General features: G+C 43.9%; 1 long non-coding RNA gene across 1 annotated transcript; it reads left to right on the top strand.

Moving 5' to 3' along the window:
* Positions 1-3,145: 3,145 nt before the first annotated feature.
* LOC311250043 lies at positions 3,146-16,673 on the top strand. The gene is made up of 4 exons (XR_014621238.1): positions 3,146-3,211; positions 6,818-6,975; positions 15,778-15,864; positions 16,584-16,673. It is a non-coding gene; the product is annotated as an uncharacterized lncRNA (long non-coding RNA).
* The last annotated feature ends 635 nt before the right edge of the window (positions 16,674-17,308 follow it).

Raw genomic sequence — 17,308 nt, 5'->3', positions numbered from 1 at the left:
ACCGGCGCTCGTTGTCATCACCATGTGTGTGCTGTATTAGGCTCTGAGCTCTGGTGTCGCTGCACTGCGGAGCCGCTGATGGCTGAGGAATGATAAGTGGAGGGGATAAAACCTTTGTGGGGGTACAACAGACCCTCGACCACTGCTAGGCATCCAGTTTCAGGACTTCAGCGGGCAAACAGAGTCCCATTCAACAGCTCTTTATGGCACAGTATCTCATATAATCACGTTCGTTCTTCATGTGCACAGGTTCCTCAAGACGGGGAAGTCTCTTGCAATTTTTTATCAACTCTAGAAAATTTGTTAATGTGAAGGAACGGTTCAACATCTTGGGAGAATATACTTATTTGCTTTTGTCCCGAGTACGAGGTGAGAGGATTGGTGCTACTGGACTGCAGGAAGTCATGACAATATAGAAGAGATACAGAATATTTAATGTGATTGGTTAATCAGTTTGCTTTCGAGGTGCTACAGCGAGCCACGCTAGCTGTTTCCCCCTGTTTCCAGTCTTTATGCTAAGCTAAACTAACCGGCTGCTGGCTGTAACTTCATATTTACTACACAGAGATGAGGATGGAGTCAATGCTCTCATCTGACTCTGAGCAAAAAAGTGAATATTCGCCAAAATGTTCAACTATTCTTTCAAAAAGACTCAAGTAAGATTATTTGAGTAAATGTACTCAGTTACATTCCACCATTGCTGGTTGGTGTCGATAAACTAGCGTTACTTCAGTAAATTCCTCGTTCCTCTCCTGTTTCTCAGCGTCTCCATCCAGCAACCCAGTCGCCAGAATTCACTTCTGCCGCTACATGTTTCTGCAAACCACAAATAAATTGAAACTTCACAACTTCATGTCGTAACAATGCTGCGCTTCTGACCTGGTTAGCTTTAAGAACAAGATCCACTCGGTGAGTGAAGACAAGATCATGTTTTGGACTGAAATACCTTTTTGCAGCCACCAAAATGTCCCGTTGTCCACCTCCTGATGAGTAAACCACCTCATATCTGAACATGTAATCTGAACTTAAAGCTACATATTGTGGAAATGTTGCTATGATAGGTATGAAATGTAAAGTATCTGCGGTTTGCAGACACGTACAACGCCAACATTTTATTGTGGCGGCTGGACCGAGTCCAGAGCCGAGCGTTCAAAGGGTTTTAACGTGTCGAAGACATCTGGGCCTCCGCCTCGAAACAAGATGTCAACATGCTCGTCTCCGCTCCGTCTCGGTGAGCGCGGAGCCTTTCAGACTTCTCGCACTGTGGCAGAGATCCAGACAGAACTGCTGCGACCATAAACTGCTCCGGCTCAACTAAAAGGAGAGATAACCCCGGCTTTTTATAGCAGGCAGAAAGTCTGCTGAAGAATTAGAGCCAAGTAGATTCAAAGAGCGACGGGGAGGGAGTTTAACTCGCAGCTCGTCTCGGTCACCTCGTACGAGAGACAAAGTGAGAATGAGGAGACGCAGAAAGTTTGACACGGAGGAAAGTGGATGAAGGAGGATGTTTTGTACCTTTGTGTCAGGCACAAATTGAGTTAAATTATTATAAATATTCAACAGGACTGTTGTTTGGCACGGCGGAAAGGTGCCGAGCAGATTTGTAACACTCGTAATATTTCAATTTGTGACCTTTTTTATAGGGCAATTTCCAGGTGTGCCTGTAAAAGTGCCTGTAAAAACCCTGAAATATGCTTTTGTGAAAGTTGGCATCAAGGATCAAAGAATGCTTTATGAATAATGCTGAGCAGACGCACGTCGGCCGCGGCATTAAAAACGTCATGTTAATTTCGCAAGATGGCTTCATGTGTCGTACATGTGAGGGCGGTGCCATCTCACGAAGCGGCACCAGGCAGCGCCACGGATCAGGCGATAAGGAACAAAAAGGGGCACGGTGAGGTTTCTCCTCACTCATTTATCCTGTGTTTCAAAGGTCATCATTAAGAAAACATTATTTATTATGAAAACTTAATGAGCGCCAGAGGAGTTGCTCCAGATCTTGCTGTTGGCGAGCAGCTCGGCATCGCTCTCACAGCGTGGATTTGTCTGGTTGGATGTATTTACAATGTAAACTGCTGAAGGGCAAGCTGTCCGCAGCGGGTGACGGAGAGAGAGAGGTGATGGGGGTGATGGGGGTCGCGGGGTCAAAGCCTCGACACCACTCAGGACCCACTGTGACTTCTTAGTAACGCTCTGTTTACACTGGCACAGCCACACATTCGTACTTGTCCCTGTCCTCAACCCTCCTGACTTCACGCCTGCACCCAAATGTTACCATCTAATGGGAAGTACATGTAACATCTTAAAACATCTAGACCTTTATTATGTACTTATGTAATCCCAAGGGTTTCTGACAATGTTAAAACTGAGACAAATCTGCAAATTCACTCAAGATTGTTGCATTTTGATTAGTCTTTTTACCTGTAGTGGATTATTTCTACATGACATTACTGCACAAATTCAAACATTAACCCTTAAACCAAGTGTTAACCCTCAAACAGCTCGTTGAAGGAGCCTGTGTGACATCTGACTTCTAGATTTTGATAAATGAGACGAAGACGCCTCATTAAATCTCAGCTCGTCACACGGATGACCGACTGGTCCTCGCCACACGCTGTGCAGGTTTTGCACAAATACCTCATGACTCAAAAATGTCATGCAGTGTTGACATTTGACAATGGTCCTTTATCAATATCGAGCAGATATCACTTTAAAACATTTCACCAATAAGTGAACAGAAGTAACTCAGAAAAAACCTTCAATCACCTCGCTGACTCATTGTTAAACACACTTTATTCAAACAAAGACATATATTGGTTTACGTTTTCACAATCAACTTACAATCTTACATATTCTATCTTTAAACTGCTGCCAATCACATCCTACAGCAGATACATGAGCGGCCCTGAGACAAAGACTCGACCAGGCACTGACGGCGGTTTGTAAGGAGGACCAGACTTCTCCTTTCACAGCATGACTCCCCTGGTCCTGCCTGTGACACGGCAGATGAATGGCACGACTGGCTGTCCGGCGCTGGTTTGTCAAAGACAAATGAGAGCAAAGCCCACCAATCAGAGGGCGAGACGCCCCTGTCGTACCACGGGGCGGTGGGGGGAGTGAGTAATTTGTTACAGGTTTGAATATATCACCGGGATTGACGTGAACGTAAGTGGAGTCAAAAGCGCAGAGGCTGAGGTCTATATGGACTCGGGTGAGCTCATTGTGTATGTTCGACGTGCCGTGGGAAGGAGCGGGAACCGTCTTTTTTTTAGTATTATTGAAAGGAAATTGGAGAATTCAACAAGTATTTTAAAATAAAGAATTGTGATGTGGAAAATAGGTGGCCGCACTCTCGCCAGACACGATGCAACGGAGATTAAGACTCTCGTAACGGCCTCGGCTTTACTTTCACAAACTTATACAAAGTCCTCCATAAAAGCTGGGCTTATGGGCACATAAATGAGGATGAGTCTTCCGCGAGAGTACGGTCACATCCCCACTCTGCAATGATGTGTATATTCCCCAGGACATTTATGACTCTCCGTAATGGATTGCGGCCCGTTAAAGATTCCCCTAACTGTTCCTCTTTACTGCCAGGCAGATTTGCGTTTGGCACGGACACTTTCTCTTGAGAGCAGTACGGTTTCAATTAAGTGCTACGACCACGTTTTCGAGTGCCTCCTAAACATTTTTAAGTATCCTACGTCCTCCGCTTTTCACTGATAATAGTCTCAATATGAAATAATATTTATTCTGCATTGATTTTAAGCAGAAATCTCTCCAATCAACACCACATTACTCTCGCCGTTCCCTCATTTCCTCCCTCGTTCAACGGGCAAACGCCGAACAAAAAAACCCCATAAAACATAAAAAACACATATCTGCACACAGAGGGGCGAGGGGCTATTCATCAGTTTGTTTATATCAATAATTTCACATAATTACAACTGTGTTTTGTCAGGGTCGGCGGAGTTGGAGAGTAAATGCTTGCTCTTGGCTCCGAGTTATATTTCTCCTTCCAGGCGGGGGGAGGAGGTGAGAAATGGAGGGTTCATGAATAATGCCTCTTGCCATTGGCGCAACAAGGACAAGATTAATCCCCCTCGCACAAACACCGAGCCCTTTTTCCTGATTAATTTCACATTTATTATTTAGTAATTGCACGAGCAGGACAGTCGGATATACAGCTAATGAGATTTACACATGCTCTTTGGACCCAGGTCTCGCTCGGCTGTAGATTTTTCTCTGTGCATTGTGCACGAGTGAGCGTAAATTTGCAGCGTTACTGGCGAGGATCCATTTTCAACAGCTAGAAGTATTTTGTCAATATAATTATGTCATAAAACAATAAAAATATGATATTTTGGAACATTTCTTTAAGTGATATGCCAGAAAAATGATTAAAAAAACAATGAAAGTTTTATCTGTGGAGCCAAAGTGCGGCTCCATTGTTGATAGAAATGTTTGACACATGCACTGAGTGACCTTCTTTTATTACAATGAACTCACATACACAGCCCTGCTGCTGTAAACACTCAACAATCAACGGATCAAATGTGTATTAATCCGCATCTGGAAATAGTCCCAAGCTAATTCACTGTTCACTCCTGTTTGAGTCACTACAGTGCCCAGCTGTTTTGAAGCGATCGAGCCTTTATTATCAATTAATCAGTCCAGTATTGAGAGAGACTATTTTTTCTTTGGTATATTTACTGTTGCTCTTGATGAAAGCCAAACTTCCAGCAACCCTTGGTTACTGGTGTTCAGGCAGCCATGACAATACCGTTATTCACAAGAGAAAATTGCATTTTGGGGTTATAACGTATTTAATTAAGAGAAAATATTAGCGTCTGTCGTATCAGCTAGATCGTCACTGAAAATGTCCTGGAAAATGATCTCTAGTAAAGAGTGGGAACCCTGTTATTTAGTCATTTAAAAGCTTTTATTTTGAAGCAGCATTACAGGAAATGTTGCGGTAACTAAACACGACTCCCACAACGCTGTCGCTGAACAAGATGAAACAGTAAAACGCAGCAGAGAAACTAAATACATTTAATTTAGAAGCTACAAACTGGTAATTACAGAACAGTAACGCTGCAGCGGGGAAGAAAAGGCTGTTTTTTAATGTCTCTCAAATGTAATTCACTTCTATTGAACGTTCACACTCCGGCATGGAAAAATCAAGTAACATGAATGAGGAGATGTTGAAAAAAGGACCTTCACATACCATCTATACATCTAAGTGGAGGCAGCGAGTGTCGGAGCGCCAGCGTTTCTTGGCACCGATGAGTCCCACATTCTCGTCAAAGCAGACGTGTTGTTTTTATTTTCATGCTCCAGCAGAAGACAGGGGAAGCGAGGGGGTGAGGCCGCTTTAAACCACCATGACCAGAACCATACGCCGTAGCTGTGACTTTCATTGCCTCGCATATAATTTCAAAAAACCCATCCAGAACGCACTTCTTTCTCTCAGGACACTTGAACCAGATTGAGCGAGCTTTCATCTCCTGCTCTGCCTGACAACCTTTGTTGGTTCTGTCCAATCTGGCTTTCATTCCCTCTCTTTCTGTCTCTCACAGTGAATAATGCCTTTGTAGTCACTCCCTTCCCCACCACACACACACACACACCCTTCATGTCCAATATTTAATATGTACCAAGTGACAAGCCAAGGAAGTAACCAAGAATGTTTTCACGCCGGTTATTGGCCCAGAGAACCAATTCACAGGTCAAAGGATCGGACACTTTTTCCGGGCTTTCGAGAAGTAATCATGTCTTTTAACGGAGCGCAGTAACGTGAAGAATGTCATCGTCGAAATTCACAAGACTGTAACAAGAAACTCGGCTTCAACTATTACCCCGAAGGGACCCTGGCGGTGCCAAAGCGCATTTTTACCAGCGTGAAGTGAGACGGCCTGACAAGCCGAGTGTGAAACAGAAAATGTGAAATGCGTCACCTCGTAGCCGAAAGCCTCCGCGCCGCGAGGCGTACGGGTGAGCAGCGTTAACGGTGGCACGTTCCCAACCTCACACATCTGGTTCACATGATTAAAACAGGCCGTTAATTCTAGTGTCTCCAGAAGATTGAGTCGAACGGACCGATAACTTGAAAACACTCAGAGGTTAAAGGCGTCTCACTACCACCAAGATCCAAAACACAAGAAACTGGATTATATGTCTTTAAACACATAATGCACAAACCATTAATATACACGATTAAAACAGGCTGATATTCTTAGTTGTGTTTTGTTTTACGGCTGTGTAACTTTAGAGTAGCGTCCTGATACTTTCTGGGAATACGGCGCAGTCACCAGGATTTGATGTTACTTTTCTGTTGGTTTCTGCAAAAACCTACATAATTTCAAGCCACAGCGCTGCCAACGGCGACGGCAGCTTGAGGCTGTGGGGACATTTTCCAGTCTGTTGGCTACCAAAACCAGCTGTTTTTCACAGGAAGTGAACATTAAAAAGTGTTAATTTGAATTTACGTACTTGGCTGACCTTTTATTCTGGAGATTGTGTTGGGAAATAGCTATTTAAATTTGTATAATTTTGGGAATAAAACTGTAATTATAATCCAGGACACAGCAGGTCAAGTTAATATGCAAAAACGTAAAATTTGGTGCTTTGATTTCAAGAAATTTCCCATTTTTTCTTCTTATTAAGTAGCAAATCACGAAGGTATTCCCAGGAAGATTTCTAGGAACTGTCACCAGAAAATTCAAATGTTTTTTCTTTGCACAAACTCCAGAGACAAACATTAAAATTCACCTCATATTTCTCAGATAAAACAAAACTTATGCTTTTATGTTTGCAGCTACGGCCACGTTTCTATCAGCCCGCCGAAATCATTGCTGAGATATACGGAGACGTCAGTCTGACGGGGCGAGAAACAAAACAGTCACAGAGGTCGTAAACAAGCCGGCAGCCGGAGATCTAAAACCACTTTATTTGGAGCTACGCTGAAAAATGGAGGTAAACAGAAAGTCTGAGCAGCCAAATGATCCGTCATGACACAAGTTCTGCAAGAACACTGCAGAAAGTCCTGTTAACAAGATATAAGATGAGATTAATCACTTTAACTTTGAATTCATCTTATATTCCAACACTTTATTTTCCACTGATATTACTGATTATTTGCTAACATTTAGAGGATTTCACTAAATACAGAACATTTCATGAGTATTAAGTCATTTTCTCTTCAAATTGTGTGTTTAATTATTGTGTTTTTCACTATGTTTTTTTCTTTTTGTGATTGCATCTTTATAAGACGTGTAATGAGAGATATTTGACTATAAATGACTGTATATACTTGGTAGGATTTCATATTTTTGCAGTGTATGTTCACCCAGGAAGCTGAATGTTTTAAAAACGTACAGTTTGGGTCATAACTTCATTGATTGGCTAAATTTCTGGCTTGTTAACAACCTGTTTTTCATGTTTGTTGCCTTGTCTGACTTCTTAATAGCAACGTTTTCACACATCGAGTCAGCAAATTAACTTCAGTCACAATGTGATTCGGTTCGATAGACTCAAAGCCAAAACTATAAAAATAAGTTCCAGTAAACCTGAAGTGAACTTTTAAGCCGCATGTGTGGATTTTATGATGTTGGACTTCATGACTCGACTCATGAAATCAGCCCGGACGGACAGAAACTGAAGGCTGGAAGGTGAAAAAGATTTGGGTTGATGATCTTTTTGCAGTCGTCACGCCAGCAAGGAAAACTGTGTTCTCAGACAAGAATGAGAGAACCTGACAGATGGACAAAGAAAAGGAGACGGAGATTAAAAATTTCCAGTAAACATAATAAACCCTCTCACGTCCGTGGACGTCACTTCGCTGCTCTGGACAGAAAAACAACACGTTCGTGAAGGCGATGCAGAGTCTGGTCGGAGCGGTTTCGAGGAAACGGCCTATGACATCTTGTCCTCGTTGACTTCTTTTGTGACTCAGTCTCCTGCTGAATGAGAGCACATTTTTAGCAGCGGACACGTCGTTAGTCTTAACGTGTGGATGGCTACGCGCCACCGCATAGGATGATGGACCACACATGTTGCTGCTGACCTACAGTGCGCAGCATGTAGAGCAGCAGCAGCAGCCTCCTTTTGTCTCCACGTTTTTTTTTTTTTACTTCCCTTGCTCATCTCTTGATGCCCTTCCCCAAACGCCCTTTGCAGGCAGACAAAAACTAATGGGATTCGGAGGACGACTGCTGCAGCAGCCGTGATAGACAGAGATTTATATACAGGGATGAGTGGGGAGAGTGATGGAGTTGTCTACTGCAGATCCAGTCCCCACATCTGTCCGGTTCTACTTGGCAGCACTTCTGAGCAATTCAGCAGGGAGAGAGATATGCAGGTGTTTTTTCTTCTTCTTCCCCCTACAAACAGATGCATCAAGCTAAGCCGAGCCAAGCAGCAGACGGACGGCAGTGTCAGACGCATGAAAAGGAAAACGTTTTGTTCGGGCCCAAGCTGTGCATTTGGGAGGGAGAGACGTGTTTTCAGCAAAGTCTTTAAACAAAGTGGCTGTTTTTGGCAAAACAAACCCGTCGTCTTTGTTTAGCCGTCACGGCAGGAATGAGTCACCTGAGGCCCCTCGGGGACGAAGGACAAGCCAACAGATTTATGACATTTGTGCATTATCGAAAATACGCAAACACACTTGTTGACAGTTCACTTCATCATGTGTGTTTTTGTTCAACAAGTCCTCCAACGAAATGACAAATCTAGTTGTCAATGCCAAATGAAATTGTGATTTGAGCTAATAAGCTAACAGTAGCTACAGTCGTGGATGTATAAGAAAAATACAGTTAGCGCTTACGCCGGTGATGCTGCCCCTATTTGTCGGGAGTCTGAATTCAAGATGGCCACTTCTTACATATATCGCACCTTTTAAAAGTTTTTTTTTTACAGCTCAATCCAGAGCGCTGTGATGCGACGCTGTCAGCTCGTTGCACCAAAGCACTTGAAGAGATGCAAGTTTAAAGGTGCAGTATGCAACTTTTTTACGGCCCTATAGACGGAGCTCTTGATATGAGGAGTAACAGTTTGCAGAAGCTGTCAGGAAAAAAAAGAGCACGTTGCCAAAGTCCTACATTTTAAGGATAATCAAAATCTTTATTTACACAAATAAAATCTGACCCCTGAACCTATAGAAACACATTTCTGTGTCTGCTGATGCTGCCCACTGATCTTCTCTTAGCTGAGCTACAATAAATAACAGGGTGAGACTACATTTTTTATTTTTCCCAGAGCTTCATGCCCTCACCGAGCATGCTCCTGCAACTTCAAAACACACAGAGCAGCTTTGTTCTTTAACAATGCTTCCTGCCCACTAAACGCCGAGGCCACGACCCAGCGAGATGCTCCGCTCCATCCTTCTGTCCTCCAGCTGTGGCTACAGTGGGAAGTCGTGTTACTGCCTCGTGCATGTACCTGGCCGTGCCGCCGGGAGAGGAAGCAGGAAATGCTCGCCATAGCAGGGCTGCTTTGTACCCTATGGGAGATAATGGGCGGCGTGCGGCGAGGCGGTGGGTTGTGCCCCGGGGCCGCGTTCCACATCAGCACATCGCGCCCCCGTCCTCGCCGTCTGGACAGGAAGCAGGCTTTCCTGTCATCGCCCTCATCACTTTATAATCGTGCGAATACAGTCCTCAAATTCAACGCCGCTGTGTGTTTTTTTTTTAAAGGAATCATTTAGACTCTGACAAAGTAATTTGTTGTGAGAGAAACTGGCGTGTGATATGAAAAAGAATCGAATGATATTATGCTAATCAGCAGGAGATGGACAGGACGGTAATAAACCAATAAAAGAGGTCGGGGTTTCATTATCTTCCCGCCCGTGTCACGGACTAAAACACACAGACGTGTAATGAATCATGAATCCGGTTTGTATTCTGCAGATTACGTCCTGACCCCCGGTTCCCTCGTTTCTCGCAGAGCGGCGCCTCGACAGATTTGTCACACAGAGCTGTCAGACGAGCGTAATCCAGGCACTGATCTCATCAACGCTGCAGCAACAACAAACAAAATCCAATGAAGAAAACAGCTGCATCCCAGACGGAGGGGAGAGGGATTGCATTTTTGTGAAACACCATTAGTGCCGAGTGTAAACAAACACAGGTGATGTCAGTTCATCAGGTCACGAGATCTGAAACACAACTGACTGACGACCTTGTGATTATCTCTCAAAATCTGTCTGGATTCATTTGATTTTTAAGTCGCTGACAGTTTTATTCTCGAATGATTGAACAATGTTTACGTCAGCCGCACGCAGGTGTCGTCTTAAACAAAGCGTTCAGGTTATTGCTCGTTCGCAGCTCCTGTGTGTTTTTTCACGACATAAAAGTTCAGACAGAGAGCGGATTAATAACAGCAGATCCTTTTAACTCAAACAGCAGTAAAGATTCAGCCCGGAGGCTCCTCACCACAAAACCACCGCCGCTTATAAATCAATGATGTTGTGAAAACATCTTTCTGCTTTCTTGTAAACAGGTTCTCCGGTGCTGAGTTCTGGTTTTGACTTGTTTTTGGCCCGAGCTGATTTTGAGATGATCAAGGGAACTCGGTTTAGTTCCAACAGCATGAAATCATCTCTACATTTGTCTTTGTCAGCAGGTTGTGTTACTTTTCATCCTGTAGTTATTGATTTTAAGCCACTTGCAATGTAACCAACGTTTTGTGACCTTTTTTGCGACACTTCCTGCGTAACATATTTGCAAGTTATGTCAACAACGATCAGCCGTCGACCGTTTTGTTTGTCTAAAATCCTCCGGTATGGAGCCAGACATCGCTACACCGATGTCTTCTCATTAAGAGAGCAACAGAGACAATGATGAGTGACGAGGCGCGTCATCTAATGAGGCTGTAATTTGTACAAAAACAGTTGAAAGGGTCGATTGTTTTTAGGGATGCTAGGAGCAACATTAGCATTAATTTGCACGATGAATGAAAGTCGCCTTTTAGCTCTGTTTTGGTCTCCACCAGCTCCTGAGGGAAGTATCTGGCTTTTTAGCAGCTACATGCTTCTCTGTGTTCATCAGCTCGTCATTATTACAAAAGTTTGACCCTGACAATGATTGAAAGCCTCTCCTCTGTGTCTGAGTTGCTTATAGTTTAAAAAAAATGTGGTGGTCGGGTCTTTAGTGGGTCAGAATAGGTCAACGGATGTCACGATCCTGTATCACCCTCGTTACTCCATCACAGGACCGATGTCAGTTAAATCGCTCCCAGCTGCACGGAGGCAGAAGCCACCAGAGCAGTGAGCTACAGGATGCTCGTCATACCGCTCTCACAGCCGCTTCCAGGCGATCAGAGCGCTGTATCTATTTATTTTCACCAGATGAGTGTGAACAAATGTTCCTCAGGGATCCTCCGCTGACAAGTCGAGACATAGTTAGCTGCTGTCGGACGTTCTCTGCATGCATCTTCTGTTTTGATGTGGCGAAGAAGAGCTTGTTATTGCCCCTAATCCTAACAGGCCGACTCACATCGGTACGTTTGATGCTGCGGCACGAGGGCCAGATATTCACAGAGGGACGTCTTCGTTAATACGAGGTGTGTTTTATGTACCCTGGTGGATCTTTACTCTCTGGCTGTCGTTCAGTCGGCTCGAAATTACAAACGCCGCAGCCGAAGAACTCAGAACCCTCCACCGCTCAATCTTCTGTCTCCAAACAGGACTGTGATTGGATGATATTTTTAACCTGTTTGTCCAAAGGTCCTTGGCATATTGAGGGAAGGAAAAAAAAACAAAAAAACAGAGAGAGATGAGTGGGAAGAAAGATGAGCCGTCATCGAAACACATTTGTGTCAGGTGGTGTCCGATGTGTTGCAGTAATCTATGGGAGCACTTATGTCTGTGACATGAAGGGGCATTCATCACATGCCTCCTCAGCCTGTGGCAGCGGGAGAATTTCAATGCGTCAGTCGGTGGCGATTCATCACGGCCGACGTCTTTTCATGACACGGTCAACACATCCGCCCTCGCATTTTGAGGATCCTCATGGTGGCATCAGGATGCACCAACATGCTCCATAATGTCAACAAAGGTGTGTAAGCAGGGAAAAAACCTTGTAATACTTTCAAATGAAGGCGTCGTTATCTGCTCACCGGCTACTGATGGAAAGTCTCCTCAAAACATTTCTGGAGCTTCACAGCAAAACAGCGTTCTCCTAAACAGCTGATGTAGATGGGGACTTGATTTAAAATGTAAAAAAACAACCAAAGAAAACACATAAAATGGCTCCTTACAGCTCGTCTGGTCCAAAATCATTTTGAAAAGATGTTATTTACACCCTTCTGTAGCCTTTTCAGACGAGGTGCTTGCTAACGCTTTTAGCTTAGCAGCTACGGTGAAAATCTCGGCTTTTTAAAGGGTTGAAATCACGTCTTTTCAAATCAGTTTGGGATCTAGGGGCTTCTGGAGATTTGAATTACACCAGGTGAGAAGAGTTTGTGCACTCATTTCAGGCCGGGTGCACGCTAGCGCTGTTAACTTGGCGGCTGCAGTGAAAATTTCAGCTTTAAAACAGTGTAAATAACTTCTTTTCAAATGGATTTGGGATCTCAGGTCTTCAGAGGACTGACCTGCATGGAGTGATTTGTATGTCGTCCCCATCTACAGAAATGTTTTGTGTGTTGAGAAAAACTTCGCCTGACTTTCCATCTGCATGGGAGTTGAATAATGACTGAATTTTCCCCTTTTTGAGTGAACGTTTCCTTTAACCCCGGGAGGGAGCAGGCGCAGGTCAGAGAAGGTAAACATCTGTGTTGAAATGCCGTCTAGACAACACAGAACAGTAAAGCAGTGGCTGAGGGCCAGGTAAACATTCAGTCGAGCTCCAACACACAACCTATTTCTGTCCAAGCCAAAGACTGGAAAAGCACTTATCTCTGTAAATGGCACAATATCATTTTCCAGCATCCTGGGAGTTTTTATTACAGCTCAGAGACTCTGGGGTGCTAATTAAAATGGAGTTTGTCCCTTTAACTACCCTTTTCCCCCCTGAATGAACCAGAATCTCTGCTCTCTTTGTCTTCTTGTATCCAGGCTGTGTTTTTTCTCCATTTGTCAACGTAGCGCTGTCGATACCTTTCAATTCTTCTGCAAGCAAGATGTGATATATAGTCGGTGGAGATGTTTGTCTTACCATGCTCCTGTGAGCGCAAATAAGGTGTCAGAGATACGCTCCTGAGTGATACCGCCAGCTCCTTTAATGACTGTTTTCATCCTCTGAGTCTTTTTTTTATAGTAAACAACCAAAAGCAGGTAATTAGCTGCAGAATCATCAAGAGCGCTCGTTCCTAATTGCATCTGTTAAACTTGGAATTACAAACACGATGATTTATTTCTGCACATCAGATTCAGATCAGACGAGACGTCACGTGGATGAAAGTAAAGTGACAACAACTGAAGACTGCTGGCAACCCAGGGCGGAGTCAGCCAGGACCGCTGACCGAGCTAACGGCAGCTAACTTCATTTAGCAGCAGTTAGCGATTACTTTAGCAACACAGCTACGGGTATGTGTCGTTCTCGGAGGCCGCTTTTTGGAAAACCAGAAAAACATGACCCAGTTTGACCCAAATCTCTGAATAAAGTTGTGTTTTTGTACAGTAATCCGTGAAGTTGAATCACACTCCTCTGCTGACGTTTCTCTTCTTATATATCCACAGCAGCGTCATAAAGAAAGTGTTTGTTGGATCGATACACGCCCCAGAGTGCAGGATGAGTCATCCACATTTTTAATATGCTTCCAGGAAGTTCAAACTCTAAGACACCTTGTAAAATATAGGGTGACAACAGCACCTCTGATTTGACTGGCGGTAAATGCAAATTTTGACGGCTTTGCCAATTTAATAGCATAAAATAAGAATACCGTACGGATTAGGAGCCAAAATCTAATGGGCAGAAAGGCATTGATGGTCAGACAAATACCTTATTTAATGTCAAGGTAATATTTCTGTCATTTTGCTGATTTATAATTTGTCCACTGTGACTTTATTGTAAACTGCTGTCTCCGTTTTGACAGCCGTTTGTGCTTAATCACGACGAGCCGAGTAGAAACCAGGTCGGGTTTGACTCCAACGTTAGTTTACGCTGTTTGTAAACTTCATTATTAGAAAGAAGCTCAGCTCAATTTATGTGAATTATAAACGTTCTGCTCCTGAAGAAAACCATAACCTTTGGGATTTTTTTATTGTTTGACGTGAAAAAATGTGACACAGCGGCTTCTACGAGCTGTTTTCTGTTTGTTGCTGGCACTTTAACATCGTTTGTTTTCACTGAAAGAGCGGCGTGGTCGTTGTGGGGACAGAAAAGTGATGCATGACTTCATTTATGAGGGGAAGTTTAACTGACAGGAGTAAACACCCAGGTGATCATGAAGAAAGCATTTAAATATATATAGTGTGTATATTTATATATATTTATCTCATGAAGGAGTAAAAAAATGAATCATCCATTTTTCCGCTCTGCAGCAGTTTGAGAGATTCGGCCCACCCAGCTTTAAACCTCTGGCCCAGAAACATATCAGCATGACAAAGCAGGAGGCTGAATCACTGCACACATCCTATTGCTGTTAATTACAGTGGGAGGAGGAGGTCTGTTGTAATTACAAAGAAGGGCTGACAAAGCCGGCGCAGCCCAGAGAGAACAGGGAGAAGAAGGAGGCCTCCCTCCTCCTCCTCCTCCTCCTCCTCCTCCTCGCTCTGCGGTCTGGCTTTAATGAAGACACGCTGACTTCTCCCCAAACCTGCCGGCGTTGGTGGCGGCTGCTGGTGCTACTGTTTTCCCGTAAGCCAGGAACACACCCTGCCACATTTAAAGCACGATTATAATCCTCAGTGTCGCCACGGCCGCTGGGTTTCACGACCGTGGTGGACCGAAGACGCACAGGTCACCGTGGACGATCAGGATGTTTGACTGACTGATGTGCAAACGGAGTCAGAGGTGGTTGAAAGCCCCGTTGATGGAGCTGAGTAACATCTTGTAATGGGTTCAATGTAACTACACATTTCCAAGATGGATGTTTGTTCTTTACCTTTTGTATCGATGTGTTTAACGTAGAAAATCTGAGCTTTAAAGGTCGTAAGATCTCATCACGATGCCAAGCTGTGGTTCTGAAGATCAGGCGAGCGGTGCTGCAGAACTTTTCTTTATTGCCGTTATGTTGGCATCATTATTTACCCCTCTTCTTTTATCCTCTCCCTGCACGCCTCCTTATCTCTTCTTCCTTGTTTTCCCTTCTCTCCATCCCACAGCACCTTTCCTCACCAGCCCCCACTTTTCTTTCTATCTATCAGTGGGACGTCAGCGCTCTCCGTCTTCAGTGTGGGAGCAGCTTTGTGATAGGGGTTAATGGATGGGGCAGGATGAAGCATTGTGTCCCGCTGTCGGAGGTTGTGCCATTTGTTTTGTGTGTGGGATCAGCGAGGAGATCCAGAGCTGCCTGCTGGAGATGATCGACTAATGTCTCACCGCAAAAAAACCATAAGAAACTGTCAGCGGGGGGAAACACATCGCATCGCAGCGTCGACTCTGCCTTAATTTTACATTTTCGTATGCAAAATATTTACATCCTCTGTGCTTAAAGCGACCCCTCCTGAATCTTTTACGGCACTTTTATGTCAGTTTGCAAATTGGAGTAAAACAACAGCAGATGTTAATTTGATTCTTGGTGGATTTGATGATGGCGTGAGTGGGATGTTATTCATATTCCTTAATGGTGTTTGCACCCTCGGGGACTTAATAAAGGATATTTCTCACAAAACAGTGCCTACGAGCGAACGACACTCGCTTATGGTGCAACTGATGCACTTGATGACTGCAGTCGTCCTGGATTTAATACCCCGGCCTGGAGGTGAGACAGCTGTACGACACAAAACACACTAATTAATTGCTTCTGTTCGTGTGTTATCATGTTTATTAACATTTCTCTGGAGGGTTCTGGTCTGAATGTTTCAATAAGCTTAAAGGGAAATTCTGGTATTTTTTAATTTATTTGTTGTTTTTTGTTTTTACATATTTTGGTGTTTAAGTGAGAAGTACCATCACCTTGGGGGCAAATGTGCATCCAGTAAAAGTGCTTGTTTTTGTCACCGACAGGCTCCGTCTTATAGAAAGGATACCAGAACAGAGGTAGACCTTACATCGCTCTCCTCAAAGCCACCAGACTCCACTGACAAAAACAGTGATTTTACCTCGCACATCACTGCAAAACACACACAAAACAACAAATTATAACTCACCAAAACATCCAATTACCAAATCTGGTTCGTTCAAAATAAACCACGCTGAAAAGATGTAAAGTTTTATTTTGCTTTCAGTTGAGTTTGAATAAAGTATGTTTTATGATGATATGTGAGTTAAAATTCCTGTTTTTGTCAATGGAGTCTGGTGACTTTAAAGGGCCAGCGTTTAATGGCTGTTTGTGTTTGGCGCTGCAGGTTTTGTACAGTTGTTTAAATTTCTCTGAAAACACCTACTGTAGGCTGGTAGGAGCAGATATTTTTGGCTCAAAACCAAAACAATGAGCTAAAAGATGCTAAAACACTCCACTGCCTCTCTGATTCCTGACAGATGGAGCAGCTGAGAGACGAACCGAGATGCTTTTGGTCATTTTTTTTATTTTTTTTATTGTTTTTGTCAAGTTTGAATAAAGAATGTTTTATGATGGTCTGCGAGGTAAAATTACTGTTTTTATGAATGGAGTCTGGTGGATGTGAAGAGAGTTCATCAGGCTTCTTTTCCTTCTAGCAGCAGTATCGAAAAAGGTTTTTTTTAATCGAGTTTAAAGTTTTTCCGTCTCACTGTCTTTGCCCAGACTGACGTAATTCTTGCTTGACTTCTAAAATCATCTATAACAGAGGTGGTGAGAACAGTGTTGTAATAACCTCTGGTCATAATTGGGCGGGGATATGAAAGTAAGTCCCCTAATTTAAAGCTTCAAACATGTCTGGAGCTGTTTCCATCCACTCAGCCTCTGTAAGTGTAAATCAAACGATCGGCTGCTCTGCTCTCATGTCTGCTGCCAACATGTGAACATCTCCTCTCACTTGTGCACCCCACAGATAGCTACTGCTTTCCAAACCTCTTCCAATGATTCGGCCTCCTCCCACCTGTTTCCCCCCCTCCTCCCCTCGGCCCCAGCTGTCCGACAGAGGCTGCAGAGTTATCAGGCCATGTGAGAACCGTGTCATACGAAGCCAGAATCAAAGACCCCGGGCCTGTGCTCTTCGCTCCTCCGGGGTCCTCCGTGTGGGATTGGACACACCCCGGGACAGCCGGATTTCCTAAAGCTGCCG

This window comes from Pagrus pagrus (genome assembly GCF_965226575.1).
Source record: "Pagrus pagrus genome assembly, chromosome: 21".
Taxonomy (NCBI): Eukaryota; Metazoa; Chordata; class Actinopteri; order Spariformes; family Sparidae; genus Pagrus; species Pagrus pagrus.
Note: the sequence above shows the minus strand (reverse complement) of the source record. Positions and strands in the feature narration are given on the sequence as shown.